At 36.7% G+C, this 16529-nt stretch overlaps 1 long non-coding RNA gene across 1 annotated transcript in view; it reads left to right on the plus strand.

Moving 5' to 3' along the window:
* The window catches only part of LOC141372661 (uncharacterized), a 74228-nt gene that overhangs the window by 12455 nt on the left and 45244 nt on the right, over positions 1–16529 (plus strand). The window contains exon 3 of the long non-coding RNA XR_012378055.1: positions 13441–13559. This is a non-coding gene — a long non-coding RNA (uncharacterized lncRNA). The remainder of the gene's footprint in view (positions 1–13440; positions 13560–16529) is intronic.

A 16529-nucleotide genomic window follows, 5' to 3' on the forward strand; every position in this document is an offset into this window, starting at 1 on the left:
TGAGTGATACCTGATTATAGAGCTGAACCACCTCTACCTTGGAAGGGATGGCATTTTGTTCTCACTGGAATAAGTATTTATTCTGTGTATGGAATTGCCTTTTCTGCCCACAATGAGTCGCATTGATTTACAAATGCTTTACACACCATCATGTTATTCCACAGACCATTGCTCCTGAATAAGGAACTCACCAAATAACAAAGGAAGTAAGGTTTTTTTAAAAATTAACAATGCAAATTGCAATTAGCCCCATATTTATGCAATTACTAAAACTTTTTAAAAATATAAATGAAAATGAATCTATTTGTAAGCTCCCAAATCAGCTTTAACATTATAACACACAAGGCTATTTTTATTGAGCACTGACTACTTTTCTAATTTATTGAGGATCCAGAAATGTAGATAAACCATAACCCCTGCCATAAAGGAACTAATAAAAAAATTTATACAAATTCCAGGAATTAATAAAAAATAAATGCAAAGTACTGAAAATAATAGGTTTTGTGAAATATTTTACAGTTAATACTCTTCCATTATATGAGTATGCCTTAAAGGCCAAACAGTATTTTAGGCACTTTAATGTATATTAGCTGGAAGAAAGAACCTTCTGTCAATAAAACAACTTCAGACTGTCACATGAAACTAATTGCTTCACCTCTGGATTTAATTTTATTATTTGATTTATAAACACATATGGCTTGCTATTTGCCAAGCACTGACTTCAACTCATTATAAATATTTACATTGACTTAATGCAATTGTTAATTTGAATTATATCAAATTATTCTGATGATTCAGCTCATTGAAAAATGTAGGGACAACAGCAGTGTAGGAGGGTGAGAAAAATGTGTACTAATTTAGGCTTCCTGAAGGGTCTCTGGTACATCATCAAATCATCCATCTTAGAAGCCACCTCATACCCGTGTCCTATTAACTTCATTCACATCTTCTATTCCCTCTGCATTCCTTTGAAACACAAGCATCAGAGACATAAGTTAGTCTTTCCATTTTGAAAACTGACTCCTGAGATTTCTGAAGAAAATTTTATATATCAAACTCTACTCTCTTGATTTTCAACAGCATGATTTAACACAGGAGAAGGATGTAGTTTGAAAATTCATATTCAATACACATTTTAAAAAAATTTTATTTATTTATTTGAGAGAGCAAAGCAAGCAAGAGAGAACACGAGTGGGGGAGGGGCAGAGGGAGCGGGTGAAGCCGACTCCCCGCTGAGCAGAGAGCCCGCTGAGATGCTGGGCTCAATCCCAGGACCCCAGGATCATAACCTGAGCCGAAGGCAAGACACTTAACCGACTCAGCCACCCAGGCGCCCCTCAATACACATATTTGTACTTGATCCGTAAGATGTCCCTAGATGGTAAGAATACACAGTAGATACAGTGAGAAAACATACAAAATACATTGAGAATTATGATTATATTTAAAATGTCCCACTTTCCTGGTGGCTTATCCATGAAAATACAAGTCAGAAGTGTGTGTGCGTGTGCACCTGTGTACAAATTTTGCCCCAGGGCACTCTATTCTCCTATGGCTTTAGTGTACCGAGGCTCTCGCTAAGGCTCTTAAAATGTTTTCTACTTACACTTCGAAACTCTTCTTGGGAATAGGAGTTCAAAAGACCCCATGAACATGCAGGAAATTTTTCTTATATGCCGTATTCTTTTAAGTTAGGATTTGCTTAGTTGGTTAAGCGACTGCCTTCGGCTCAGGTCATGATCCTGGAGTCCCAGGATCGAGTCCCGCATCGGGCTCCCTGCTGAGCAGGGAGTCTGCTTCTCCCTCTGACCCTCTTCCCTCTCATGCTCTCTATCTCTCATTCTCTCTCTCTCAAAAAATAAATAAAAAAAAAATCTTTAAAAATCAGGACACTTACGGACTTCACAAGGAAGTGAAAACTCACGGTGGAGGAGAGATATGGAACTTGAATGAGATAGTGCGGCAGAGCGGACCCTGAGACAGACTGGAGTTACTTCTCTTCTCTATTCACCATCTGTTCTACAACCTGCACCAAACTTGCAGAAGAAATGAAAGTAAAATTGCAATATTCAAAGAATCTCAAGAACGCTAAACTAAAAATCAAATGAGTAGGATCCTAAAAGTTTCTTTTTTTTCTTCTGTATCTTTAAGATGAAGCAAATCCCATATTTCCATCTAGTTCCTTTCCCCTGGGTGGCTTCTCCCTTTTCCTCAGAGGACATTCATATCTATTACTGCCAGGTGCTGATAAAGTTTTGAATTTTCAAAAATTAATTGAGAGCTTTCATTCAGGAAATGGCATTGAACCTTAAGAAGAGCCTAGTAATAACTCCACTGTTGCTGCATTTTTTTTTTAATTCTTAGGTTTTTATCCCTTACTCATGGCCACAACACTTGCTGTACTTCTTCCAGGTAAATCTGGAACAAAGGAACAAATGTTTGATATAAGAATTGAATTCAATGTAAGCAGACATAAAGCAATTATAGTACTGAAGAAGGTAAGTTTGGAAAAGTAAAAGCAGCATAGACATAAAGCTGGAGGGATTTTACAAGGTAAATTCAATATGAATTTGCATCTCATGGACCCACATCAGCACTCCCCACAATCTGAAAGTCTAGTTTTTCAGTCAGGTGATATGGAAAAAAATGACAAATGTTTTCCTGTCTTCAAAGCCATTTAAATATTACACTAAAACTCCATAATCGCCATTCAGTTTTTCTTTTTTTTTTAAAGATTTTATTTATTTATTTGAGAGAGAGAATGAGATAGAGAGAGAGCATGAGAGGGGTTAGGGTCAGAGGGAGAAGCAGACTCCCTGCCGAGCAGGGAGCCCGATGCGGGACTCAATCCTGGGACTCCAGGATCACGACCTGAGCCGAAGGCAGTTGCTTAACCAACGGAGCCACCCAGGAACCCTTGCCATTCAGTTTTTCAAAAACACTAATGGTAAGAAGGTAAAAGACCATTCCATAAAAATGACAGGAAAATTGAGTTAATCCCATGTGATTGAGCAATCAGAAGACATAATTTTCTGAACAAGCAATTCACAATCATTATAGTAATCCACTGATGGTTCTTCTTCCCCTTTTCTCATTCTTAGATTTTGGGTGATTAGGAAATCTAAACTAAGACAAGGTAAAATGATATTTTGAATATTCCCCACAACCAGGTTTAAAGTTTTTATTCCAGGTACTAAATTTCTTTGGTTTTGTCCTGAATTAGACTATTCATTTCTGTCAAATTCAACATTAGAAGACAGAAATCCTGAAATCACGATTCCTACCTATTCTCTCCAACTGTTTCTAAAACCTCAAAAATAAAATTTAGAATCCCCGGAGCTGAGGGAATGACAGGCTTCACTGAGTTAAATGCATATAGTGTGCAGGACACTTACACAAGAGTGTTGTTAGGGTTTGAAATAGTCACAGATCTTAAATCTAAATATGAATTGGTGATAAAATGAAATAATATAATTTAGGATGTTTGTGCAGGGAAATACTAGAGAGCAGTGAAAATTTATAAATTAACCAACTACATGCATCTATGACTAAACTCCAAAATGTGATGTTAGAAAAATAAAGGTCAGGGCACCTGCGTGACTCCGTTGGTTAAGTGTCTGCCTTGGGCTCAGGTCAGGATCCTGGCATCCTGGGATGGAGCCACACTGGGCTCCCTGATCCTCTGCCCCTCCCCACCGCTTGTGTTCTCTCTATCACTCTCGCTCTCCTGCAAATAAATAAAATCTTTTTTAAAAATAAAAAATAAAATAAAGATTTTTTTTTATTTGTTTGAGTGAGTGAGAGAAAGCACAAGCAGGAGGGTGGGTACAGAGGGAGAGCAGAATCTCCGCTGAGCAGGGAGCCAAATGTGGGGCTCGTTCCCAGGACCCCAGGATCATGACCGGAGCATAGTGCAGATGCTTAACTGACTGAGCCACCCAGGTGCCCCTTAAATAAATAAATAAGATCTTTAAAAAAAGAAAGAAAAATAAAAGTTTCAGGAATATACACACAGCATGACAGTATTTTTATGATATTTAAAGCTATGGAAATCAAAACTATATGCCTATTAATAATAATGCATACAGAATAAAGCTAGCCTATGTAAATAACCCAAATTCACAATAGTGATTACTGGGAAAAAATGCAGTGGAACTGGGGAGAAGTATACAAAATGTTTCAGTTGCATTTGTGATTATTTCTTTGGTTAGGTTGGTTATATTATCATTTGTTATATTATTTTATGCTTTTCATATAATAAAATAATTAATATTTTAAAATAGAAAATACAACCACAATTAGATAAATTAAACGTCTAAGAATTGGCAAACATATGCTAGGACATATGCACCTAACTTCTGGATCTTGACTAATGATGGAGATGGACAAATGGAGGAATCTTTTATATGAGAATCTTGAGACCCAGCCAATATGACATTTTAAACTTGTTACCATTCTTTGAACTAGATTATTACCTTTTCTACTGTCTTACTTTGTTTAATTACCTGCTGTATTGGTTAGTCTCAGCTTCATTTATCAAAAATTATAAAGTAATATACAATATAATACGTGTTCTTCCCTCATGGAAAATAAGTTCAGTAGCTCCTTGAAATCACAGTGTTTCACTATCCTTACAGCACTAAACCCTAACACCTTGAGGGTAAAGTCCTCCTCTTCAGGGTCCAAGATGATGGTTGTAACATAGTAATCACATCATATACTAGTCGAAGGAAGGAAGAAGGGGAAATGGTTTAAGGATATTTTCTAGAGTGTGGAAGCAGAGTTTCTACTTGTAGCTCTGAGGAATTTGTCACTTGACCACATAGATCTTCAAGGGATCCTGGAAATTACAGTCCTTATACCAGGCATATTGGCATAATACATTCGGGATCCATATTTGAAAGATGGGGTGAGAATGGGACATACAGCTGCATTCTCAGGCACGAAAAAAAATATCCTCACATCCGTGTCTTCTGGTCTTTATTGCTATATAATAAACCATCCCCAAATTAACAGATTAAAGCAATACTTCCTTCATTATATTCAAGATCTATGGAGCAAGAGTTTGGGTAGGGATCATCTGAGTGAATTTTCTGCTCCAGGAATCAACAGGGGTCAATTGGTGGTATTCAGCTTGCCCCAGGGCTAGTCTGGAGGGTCCAAGAAGGCTTTATTCATGTCTGACATTTGGTGGGCATGATTTGAAGGCTGGGCTGAGTTGGTCCACTTTCCTTCCTTGTGCAATCTCATGATTTCTTTACATTATCTCTCTAGTGGGTAGTTGCTGTCTAACATAGTAGCTTAGACTTCAAGAGTGAGTATTCTATGAAAAAGGAAGTAGAAGCTGCCAGGGTCTTAATAATTAGGCCTTGAAACTGGCACAACATCCCTTCAGATGCAAGAGAGGGGCTATGGGATATAGATGCTCCCTTATGATAGAGGGATTGTCAAAGAATGAATGACTATCTAAAAATCTGCCACTTCAGGCAATACAGTTTTCAGTTTTCAGGTTTATTGTACTTCCCTTAAAATCTGCATCACTTTGGTCAAATTGGGGAAAAAAAATCATGTTTAAGAAATACCCTGGAAGGTTTTGCTAGATATAGATTACTTATAAAGAACTGAGTTATGGTTGTAACTACACCATAGAATTTTTTACAATTTAAATTTAAGTTCTGGAAGCAATGACCAAGTTTTAATACTATATTTGTAGTGTTAGAGGGGTTTTTTGAGTAATAATTATTTAGTATCTTCCTTTGAGTCCTTCTGAGTGAAACATTCTAGCTTCACGCCTTTCACAATGTGGTCTGAACACCAAGGAACTGCATGTTTGGGGTATGTGTGTGTGTGTGTTTTCTATTTTAGGAAAAGATTAGGGTAAAGGGACAGGTAAGTGGGCCCACATTGGTTTGTTGTTAATTAGAAGGAATTCGACATTTTCTATTCTTCTGGAATGAAAATAAAATTTTTAACTTCTAGTTTGGTGTTACGCAGAAAACAAAATAAACACAGAAGACTTACCAAGTGTCATCCAAGACCATTATAGCTCCATGGACACTTCATAAACTATATAATCTTCTTTAGTGAAATACACACCAAAAGAGTTCATTCTTTGCTGACTGAACATCTGTTTTATTACCTTAAGTAATAAAATAAGAAAGGGGCCCTTTCTAAAAGTTTTATTTGGATATCTTGAATTTATCTTTAAACCTCCAAATTTTTACTGGAGATCACATGTTCTTATAAAAGCTGCCTCTCCATTAGTCCTTTCTTAAAAAAAACTTCATTTGAAATAATTTCAAACTTACAAAAAAGTTAAAAATATTACAAATAATTTCCATATATCCTTTACCCAGTTTCTCCAAATACTAATGTTTTCATAAAACCATATTACAGTTATCAAGACCCAGGAAATTAACAATAATAAGACATGAACTAATCTATATGCCTTATTCTGATTTATTATTTATCCCATTAATGTCCTTTCTCTGGTCCAGGAGTCAATCAGAATCACACTTTTTACTTAGTTGTCTGCTCTCCTTAAAGTCCTTCAAATCTGTGACAATTCCCAGCCTCCTTGTCTTTCATGACCTTGACACTTCGGAAGAATATTGGCCAGCCATTTTGTGTATTGTCCTCATTTGGGCTTTTCTGATATCTTCTCATGTTTCTATTTAAGTTTCATTTTTTGCAAAAATGCCACAGAAGTGGTTCTGTGCCCTCCTTCCTGCATGATATTTAGCGGTACATGTTATTTATATGCCTCATTATAATATACTAATTACTATTAGTTTATTATAGTTATTTTCTCTTTATAATTATACACCATTTTGTGGGCAAACATTTTGATAGTCTGCAGATATCCTGTTTCTCATACTTTTGCTCACTAATGTTGGCATTCATCAGTGGTTCTTTCTGTAAAAGCTATCCTGTGATATATGCCAAAACATGACTTTCATTTCCATCATTCTTTATGTATGCCTTAATTGGAATTACTATTAATTAATTAAAGTAATTCTGAATTTTATTTTCCACTCTCCTGTGGCTTTGTGAAAGCAATTGTTAACATTATTTTGAAAATAATCCTAAAGTTTTTGTTTTTGTTTCCACTCTGCTTTGGTGTAGCTATTGTTAGCAACTTTGATCTATTTGTTAGTAAGCCACTTTGTAGGGAAGTTTTGTTTTTTGGGGTTTTTTGGGGGGGTATGAAAGTACTGAGGATATTCCCCCTTCTCTCTACCTGTCTTTTCTTCTTCTCCTCTATAACTTTTTATTTTTCAATCATACTTTTTTATTTTCTACTTCTTGCCCATTACTTTACCATCTCCCTTATGGTGAAGATATTAACTATAATATAAGGGCTTGGATCTGATACTATGTGAAGAAAAATAAACTAATTAACAGAGCAGAAGAAAATATTATTTTACTTTGGTTTTATGTCCTGAGCCAGAAAATTGACACATTAAGGAAATGAGAGAAAGCTGATTAATATAGCAGAAACTATCAATAAACACTCTTCTCTTTGCTTCAACAGCTCCCAGAAAGTCAGGTTGGAAGCAAAAACTCAAACAAACGGGACTTGTAGGAAAGGAATTAAGTAAACAAGTTCCAGAGAGTAACTGTTCCCTAAAGGGTTTTTAAAACAGAAGAATTTTAACTGGATCTTGAAATAAATGTTTTTGACTTTCCGAGGAGACTGGGATGTGTCACCCTGGAATGCCACAGACAAGCAAAGTGAGGCTGGGAAGGTTGTAAAGACGAATGGCTGGGTGATTACTGAGGATCAAAGGATAGCGGTAGTTGAAGAATGATTTCAATTCAAAAATTTAAAAAGACCTGTAAATTAAGTTTCTTTTCATCTGAAGGACGGTAACGAAGTATATTACACGATAGAATTGCCTGAGTCAAGCTCATCTCATGAGAGAAAACAAAATATTTTTAGAACTAATCCTTCTATGTCTCCTGGTCCCATGGATAGCTGATAGGAACAATTTATTTTGTAATCTCTGTGATAAAGTTAAGGAGCCCAATAAACTGAGTCACGACTAAACCTTGGCCCCATCCTTAACCTTTACATACTTCTAGTCTTCATCTGCACAATCTAAATCACAAATGACTTGCACATTAACTAGTCCACGTCTGCAAAGTGCTCCAGGCTCCCCCAAATAAAGCTTCAGTCCAGCCCCAGAGATGGTGGCAAGTGGGAAGTCACAGCAGATGTCCTCTGTTATTCAAGTGCCTCTGATCTTGTGTAACCCAGGGCACCAGCTCTATCTCTCCCATCCTATGAAGGAGACCAGGGAGGAAGAAAGGGAGGTTGTTATGCTCTTAAACCATTGTGTGCTCTAAATCAACTTCTCAGAGCACTGTATCCCACTTCTGAAGTATTTCATCCTACACTCCTTTAAAGTAATTCTCAAATTGTTCCTTCTTGAACATGTTGAGACATCTTATCCAAAGAAAACAGTTTTGGGATTAAGAGGACTAGTAAGCCCTGAGCAAACCAGTTTACATTTCTGAAAAGGCTCAGGTTTGTGAGTTTGGTCATCAAACCTAACAATAGCTAGCTCACATATTCTTTTTGTTTGTTTGTTTGTTTTAATCCTCCATTTGGTAGGTATAACTGTGATTCCATTTTCATGGAAAATAAAAGTTGAGGCACAAAAGTTAAGCAACTTGCCCTGGGTCAAGTATATAGATAGTGAGTATAGAAGCCAGGATCTGGATCCACAGGTACAATAAAATCTAATTAGCCCAATTAAGTTATAGCAGTTTTGCGGTTTTTTGATATTTTTCATTTATAAGTTAGATACTTTTCACTGCTGTTTATGGGCCTCGTTTATGAAAGAAAAACACATATTTGCTTAATTCATTTTCCTTAAATACTTGTCACTTGGTCAGACTTGATTTCATAGTAAAGTAACTTTGTAAAATCCAGACTAATATTGTTTCTGAATGGAAAAAGTAAAATACCACTTGATAAGTGGCTAAGCCTGAGAAATCTGGGCGGGGCCAGGACTGAGTGGGGGAAGGGGAAAAAGGAGACATATGGGGACACACCTCACCCAGAGGGAGCATAGTGAAAAGGCATGGTTTGGGAGAGGTTAGCCACAATGTTAATGAGCTGGAGTGATAAACGGCTATACTTGCAATGTGGTGTTCTCTTCACTTTTGACTTGTGAATTATCCTGTATCCGGATATTATTCTAAAATGCTTTTTCTCTAATTCTATTGAAACTATATGTTCAATGGAAAAAAATGAGACACGTGAAATCACACACATCCACACACAAGCAAAGTATGTCAACTATCATCTCATCACATAGAGGTAACCTCTATTAATAGTTTTGCCCACAAGCAATGAGAAGGGTTAAGATACTAACTGGTGTCTACAACCCAGGAAATTCTCTAGGGCACATAATAATACTTGCAAATGTCATGGTAAAATGTAGTGGTAAAATACAGAAAGCCAAAGAAGCAAGACCAATACTGACACAGGAACTTGAGGAGTGAAAGTTTGGATCACCTCATAGTCTTTTATCAATGATACATTTACTAATTTTGATAATTGTGCCAAGAAAATGTCCTTGTTCTTAATATCTGCTAAAATATTTAATAATAAAGGAGTATAAAGTCTCCAGCTGAACTCTTGAATGGTTCACAAAAATGTAATATGCATACATATAAATAGAGAGAGATGATGAAAAAGTAAATGAGACAAAAATGTGAATCTGGGTAAAAGATATATGGGAGTTTTTTTCTACTCTTCTTGCAACTTCTCTGTAAATTTGCATTACATCAAAATCAAAAGTTAAAAGAAAATTTGGACCACCTGACCAGGTAATGAGATTTAGATGACTTCACTAGATAAGATACTGACTGAGGCTGAAGTAAGAGCATGATGACTGATGGAAGAGGAATGTTCCAAATAACCAACAACGCCCACGTGACCGGCTGCAGAAATGAGAACTAAGGAAGTTGTACACCCTTCCTTTACTTTGACAAGGATTTATTTGTACCTATTTACCAATTTGTTCTCCCTCCTTGCCATTCCTATACTCTTTAATATAAGATGTGTAATTAATGTTAAATTCTGTAATTCAGTATTATTGTTACACAATACCAAATGGAGATTGTAACTAAAATATAAATAAAGCATCATCACCCAGAGTAAGAAAACCAATACATGGGACTACTTATAAATTGAAAAACCTAATAAATCTATAATGGAGTGATACCTTGTAAAGAATTGTGAGGTTACTGGGGCACCCAGGTGGCTCAGATGGTTAAGCGCCTACCTTCGGCACAGGTCGTGATCCCTGGGTCCTGGGATCAAGCCCCACGTCAGACTCCTGGTTCAGCAGGGAGTCTGCTTCTCCCTCTGCCTCTCCCCCCTGCTCTTGCTCTCTCTCTCTCTCTCTTTCTGGGTCTCTCTATCTCTGTCTGAGATGAATAAATAAAATCTTAAAAACAAACAAACAAAAAAGAATTGTGAGATTATTGATACATAGAACTGACTAGAATCACATAGATAAAAATCCAACTCAGTTTTTGAGAGGGTATCACTGTCAAAAGAACCACTTGGCTGAATAGAGAGACTGACTGTCCTGTCCAAGACTTAAAATAACCTATGGAATGCCCTTGCTCCCAAACTTCTATAAACAAGAGGCAGGTTGGGGCACCTGGGTGGCTTGGTGCCCACCAGTCACTTGGTTAAGTGACTGCCTTCGGCTCAGGTCATGATCCTGGAGTCCCAGGATCGAGTCCCACATTGGGCTCCCTGCTGAGCAGGGAGTCTGCTTCTCCCTCTGACCCTCTCATGCTCTCTATCTCATTCTCTCTCTCTCAAATAAATAAATAAAATCTTTAAAAAAAAAGAGGCAGGTTAAAAGATCTCTGCATTCTTCCAAAATAGCATATTCTCCAATGTCTACTCATCTGTGGTTAAGAGGAATAATATCTTTCAGAAGGTGGAGTCAAGAGCCATAGAGAACCATGAATCTGGGAGCTAGTCCTAGGGAGCAGCACAGGAGTTTAGCCAAGGAACATTGCCTACCCTTAGGGTAGGGCCCTCATATTTTCAAAATGGGACTACAGCATTGCTGTGTACTAAGTATGGCCCTGTGCCTCCCCTGTTCTTTTTGAAAAGGAGTGTTTATTGTGGTTTTCTGGGTTTGTTCAACCCTTGTTTTTTTGTGTGAAGGGAGACAGAAAAATTGTCTTTATACTTAACGGGTCTACAGATTAAAGAGGATCCACATAGAGACAACATGAAGGTTATCACAATATCCCGAAACTGGGACCTTTGAGTTGTGTTAACCTTGGGGAAGGGGTTGAGTATATTTTATGCGTTTGGGAAGAAAAGCAAATATGTTTAATTAAGAGGGCAACTGTAATAGATTGTATTAGTGTCAACATACCTCCTCTCTTACTGAGTCCATCCTTACAGGATGTCAGGCTGAGCCAAGTAGCAGTTTGGGGCCAAGAAATACTAGTAAAAATGATGTGGACTCTTTCTGAGAAGTTACATGAAATGTCAAGTTGTTCTGCCATTGCTCTTTCCATTTGTGCCAAGACTGTCCTAGATAGTGGCTATTCGTCTAGCCTGGGTCTTTAAGTGGAGAGAAGTAAAGTAGAATGGCAGGCAGCTGTTAGCCAATATACAACAGCCGTGAGAATCAAACCTATATTTTTGTATGCCACTGAGATTCTCATACAGTTTATTACTGCAACATGACCTAGCAAAATTTAATCGCTCCACTGAAAGATTATTTAGGGATAATCAATTTCTATTACAACAGGGAATAAAGCTAGTATCAGTGGTAATGATCATTGAACCTGGAAAGCAGATATGTTATTTGTCCACTAATTTAACAAACATTTATTAGAAATATGACTATTTTCTGGAAACTGTGCTGTTAGCACTGTTTCTGGTGTCCAAGAATGCATGTGATCAAGATTTTCTTATTGTGAAATGTTGGGAATTAATGATCTAGGACCAAAAGAAAAACAGCTTCAGAGGAGGTATACAAAAATCATTGTTTACTTTTAGCCACCATATGGCAGTGTGAACCAAATATGAAAGTATGTAAAGTATTCAAGAACAGAATTAAGAATCTGCCATTAAATCTGGTAGTTATTGGAGAGAAATATCCAGGACAAGGGGTTTACAGAACAACAGACAGAGGACCCAGCAAGAGAGTTTTTTCTTCTTGTCTTTGAAATTCCATGGATCACATGATGATTATACATGAGTTTAGTAAGTCCCAAGGAAACAGAGCCATGAATTTCCATAATCCAGTAAGCAGCTTGGTTGCGGGTAAGCCCCATGGCATCTCTAATTCTTATGCTAACAACCTTTTGAAAGAAACAACAAGCAGAGAAGGCCTAAAACTGATGTAAGAGACACAACATATATGAAAATATTGATGGCAAATGCCTTAATGGATGTGAGATAAGTAGACATCATAGCCCAGAGACCAGTTATTTCATGAAATTTAGTGAAATCCTAAAGAAGAATATGTATATGGCCCCAAATCCGTATACTTCTGTTAGTTCATTTACACAGGAAAGTGATTTGAATGAATAAAATAGAAACTTACATAAGGCAACAAACAAAAAATTTTGATTTTGGAAAAAGAATTGTTAAGAAAATAAGATTTTAGGGGCGCCTGGGTGGCTCAGTCGGTTAAGTGTCTGCCTTTGGCTCAGGTCATGATCCCAGAGTCCTGAGATGGAGCCCCGCATCAGAGTCCCTGCTCAGCAGAAAGTCGGCTTCTCCCCCTCCCTCTGCCCCTTTCCCCATGCTTGCGCTCTCTATCTCTCTCTCAAATAAATAAATAAAATCTTAAGAAAAGAAGAAAACAGGATTTTATAATAGGGATGATACTAAGGGAATTGCAGACAAAGCTACTGGATAAGTTACAGGGACTTCAATGTAAACTGCAGAGAGAAGTTTTATCTTTATGAATTGAGATGAAGAACTGAGGGATTCTAGAAGAGAGGAGCCAATCTAATTGATCTCGAAAAACACTGGTGTTTTTCAGAAAAAAGAGAACCTTCTGAGAGGAATTTCACAAATTCCATTACTGTAAACAAAGTAGCATCAAGAAAAAAATTTTCCAAAAAAAAGAAAGAAAAAGAAAAAAATTTTCAATAATTTATTCAATGATGTGGTTTGAGGAATGTTTTTGAAGTTTTTCTTTTTTTTAAACTTTTATTTTAAACTAATTTTAGATTCACAGAAAAGTTGCCAAAATAGTACAGGGAGTTGTCATATACCTTTCTCCCAGCTTCTCCTCAGGTGAGCATCTTGCATCGTCATAGTCCGATTATGAAAACCAGGAAATTAATGCTGAGGTAGTACCATTAACTGAAGTACAGACCTTACTTTAGGTGAACTTCACCTATTTCCCCACTGATGTACTTCTTCTGCTCTAGGGTCATCTGCAGGATCTGACATTTAATTTTGCTGCTATTTGCCCTTGACACCCTCCAGTCTGCAAGAGTTACATCCTCTTCCCTTACATCTAGGGACCTTGACATTTTCAAGAATAAAGGTAAGCTATTTTGTAGAATGTTCCTCCATTCGGGTTTTTCTGATGCTTTCTCATGACAAGTGAATTGTGTATTATTTTGGCAAGCCTAGTGTAAACATGTTGCTGTGTGCCTCTCAGGGCATCATGGGATAGGGGGTCATAATGTCAATATGTCTCAGTACTGGTGATGCTAATTTTGCTGGTTTGGCTAAAGTGGTGTCTGCAGGGTTTCTGCTCTAAAAACCAGTATTTCTTTTTCCTTATAAACACCTTCTGGAGAGGTATCTTTGGCACTATGTAAGGATACTGCTTCTCTTCAAATTTTTGCCCAACACTTTTAGCATCCATCAATGGACTTGTTTGCCATAATCATTGTGGTGTTTGTCTAATGGTGATTTTCTATTTTCTTCTCTCCCCCTGCATTTATTAACTGAAATTCTTCTGTAATGAAAAAATATTCCTTGTTCCCCATTTATATAATTATTCAATTAGTTGTTCATGTCAAAATAGACTCTTGGATGTTTATTTTATTATATGGGTTAAAAACCAATATAATTATCTCCCCCCCCCCCCACTTCAAGTTGTTTCAGCTTTGGCCCTTCACACTCCTTCCAGATGGCTTCTACATTATTTTAAACAAGCTCACATCTTTTATTAAGTACTTCCAAGATCTGGATTATAGGTATGTTCATTGCTTCTGGGTGTCATTACTTATAGTGCCTTCAGCCACAACCAGTGGAGGTAGGAATGTATATATAGATGGTAACCTGTGCATACACTGACATCTGTATTTCTAGATCTGTCTATTTGTATGACTGTTAAAACAGTGAGTTTCTACTGATAATTGATTCCAGTCAAACACCTCAGTGTTTATTTAGCTTTTCCCCTTTCCTTATATTTAATTTCTTTCTCCAAAAGGGAAAATTCAGTTCTAGTTACATGCAATCAATATATTTCCTTTTTGTTTTCCCAGTTCGAGTATGCAAATTACATAATTTCAAAAATTGCTAACCATACCCTATAAAAAACACATTTACTAACCAAACTGGAGCAGTTGTATAGTGCTCTTTTTTGCCTTTTAGCCTTATGGTAAGCAACTGAAGGTTGGTAAGTTACCAGGTTAGCTGTTTTTTTCTGTACTCCTTCAATGTGATTAGGTTATCCATTTGTAATTCAGTTTGGTTCATTTGTTAATGTTTCTATGTCACATAAGTTTCCCCCACATAGCAGTGTATTTGGCTAAATTTTGAGTAGTTGAGATATCTATGAGGCATTCCTGTCTAAGAATCATAAATATACAAAAAGATATATTCAGAGGAGTGTTACATTCCCCTTATCTCTGTTTGCACTCCCTTCTCCTTTCCAACCATTTCTCATCCACTTTCTAGAGATAAACATTATCCTTCCTTTCTGGTTTATCATCCTTGTATTTATTTCACACAAATGGGCAAGTATGTATGTACTTTTTCATATCCTCACATTTCTTATAGGAAAAATAGTACACTATAGCTTCTTTTGTAATTTGCTTTTCTCACCTAAAAATATGTCCTACAAATCACTCAATATCAATTCATACAAATCTTCCTTATTCTTTTATGCAGTTGCATACTACTTCATTGTTTGGATGGGCCATATTTTATCTAATCCCTTTCCTACATATGAGTATTAAGTTGTTTCCAATATTTTGGAATTACAAATAAAGCTGTGATGAATAACCTTGTACATATATGTATTCTTATTATTGGAGGCGTATCTTTAGTGTGTGTTTTTAAAGGTTTCTGGATTAAAGAGTAAGTGCATAGGTAGTGTCTTTTTAAAAGATTTTATTTATTTATTTGAGAGAGAGAGAGAGAGAGAGAGCATGAGCAGAAGAGGGGCAGAGGGAGAGGGAGCAGACACCCCGCTGAGCAGGGAGCCCGACATGGAGCTCGATCCCAGGACCCTGGGATCATGACCTGAGCCAAAGGCAGATGCTTAACCGACTGAGCCAATCAGGCACCCTGAGTTTTGTTAAGTATTACCAAATTTTGCCCAAAATGGGTTTTACCAATTTACATTCCCATTAGCAATACATGAGAGTTTGTTTCCCCACAGCCTCACTGACAAAATTTCAATATTTACATACATAATTTTTGTACATCAGATAAGTGGTAAATAGGATCTCAGCATTTTTAAATTGTTATTTCTCTAATTATGATCTGAATATTTTAAGAACAACTTTTTCTATTTTTGTGAATTCTTTTAATTATTTCTAATTAAAAAAATTTTTTTCTCATTTTTCTATCAGGGTCTTGGTCCTTTGTCCCTTCACTTTAAAAAGGACATTTTCCTTTGGTCTGTTGTTTTTTAAGATTTTATTTATTTATTTATTTGTCAGAGAGACAGAGAGAGAGAGCACAAGAAGGGTAAGTGGCAGGCAGAGGGAGAAGCGGGCTCCCCACCAAGCAAGGAGCCCGATGTGGGACTAGATTCCAGGACCCTGGGATCATGACCTGAGCCTAAGGCAGACGTGTAACTGACTGAGCCACCCAGGCATCCCTGGTCTGTTTTATATGTTGCAATTGTTCTCTACAAGTTAAGTCACTTACTTTTTTTTGAGATTTTTTTTTTTATGCAAGCATTTTTATTTTATGTTGTCAAATGCAACAATCTTTTCTTTTAATGACTTTGGGTTTTGTATCACACTTAACGAAGCCTTCCCTACACTGAAACTAAAGAGAAATTCATGAATGTTTCTTTGTTGTAGATCCATGGCTTCATTTTTTACATTTAGATACCTAATCCATCCCTAGTAATCTCTTGTATGGTATGAGATAAATTGAATTTTAACTTATTCCATATGGCTCCTTAGTTGTCCTATCACCATTTATTAATGAGTCAGTCTTTACCCCAGTAAACTGAAATGCCAGTTTATCATATATTAAATTTCCATATGTATTTGAGTCTAGTTTTGGACTTTCTAGTTTATCTGTGCTATTTATCTACATATAT

Source organism: Callorhinus ursinus, unplaced genomic scaffold (assembly GCF_003265705.2).
Source record: "Callorhinus ursinus isolate GAN/ISIS: 27379988/994484 unplaced genomic scaffold, GSC_fseal_2.0 scaffold4, whole genome shotgun sequence".
Lineage (NCBI taxonomy): Eukaryota > Metazoa > Chordata > Mammalia > Carnivora > Otariidae > Callorhinus > Callorhinus ursinus.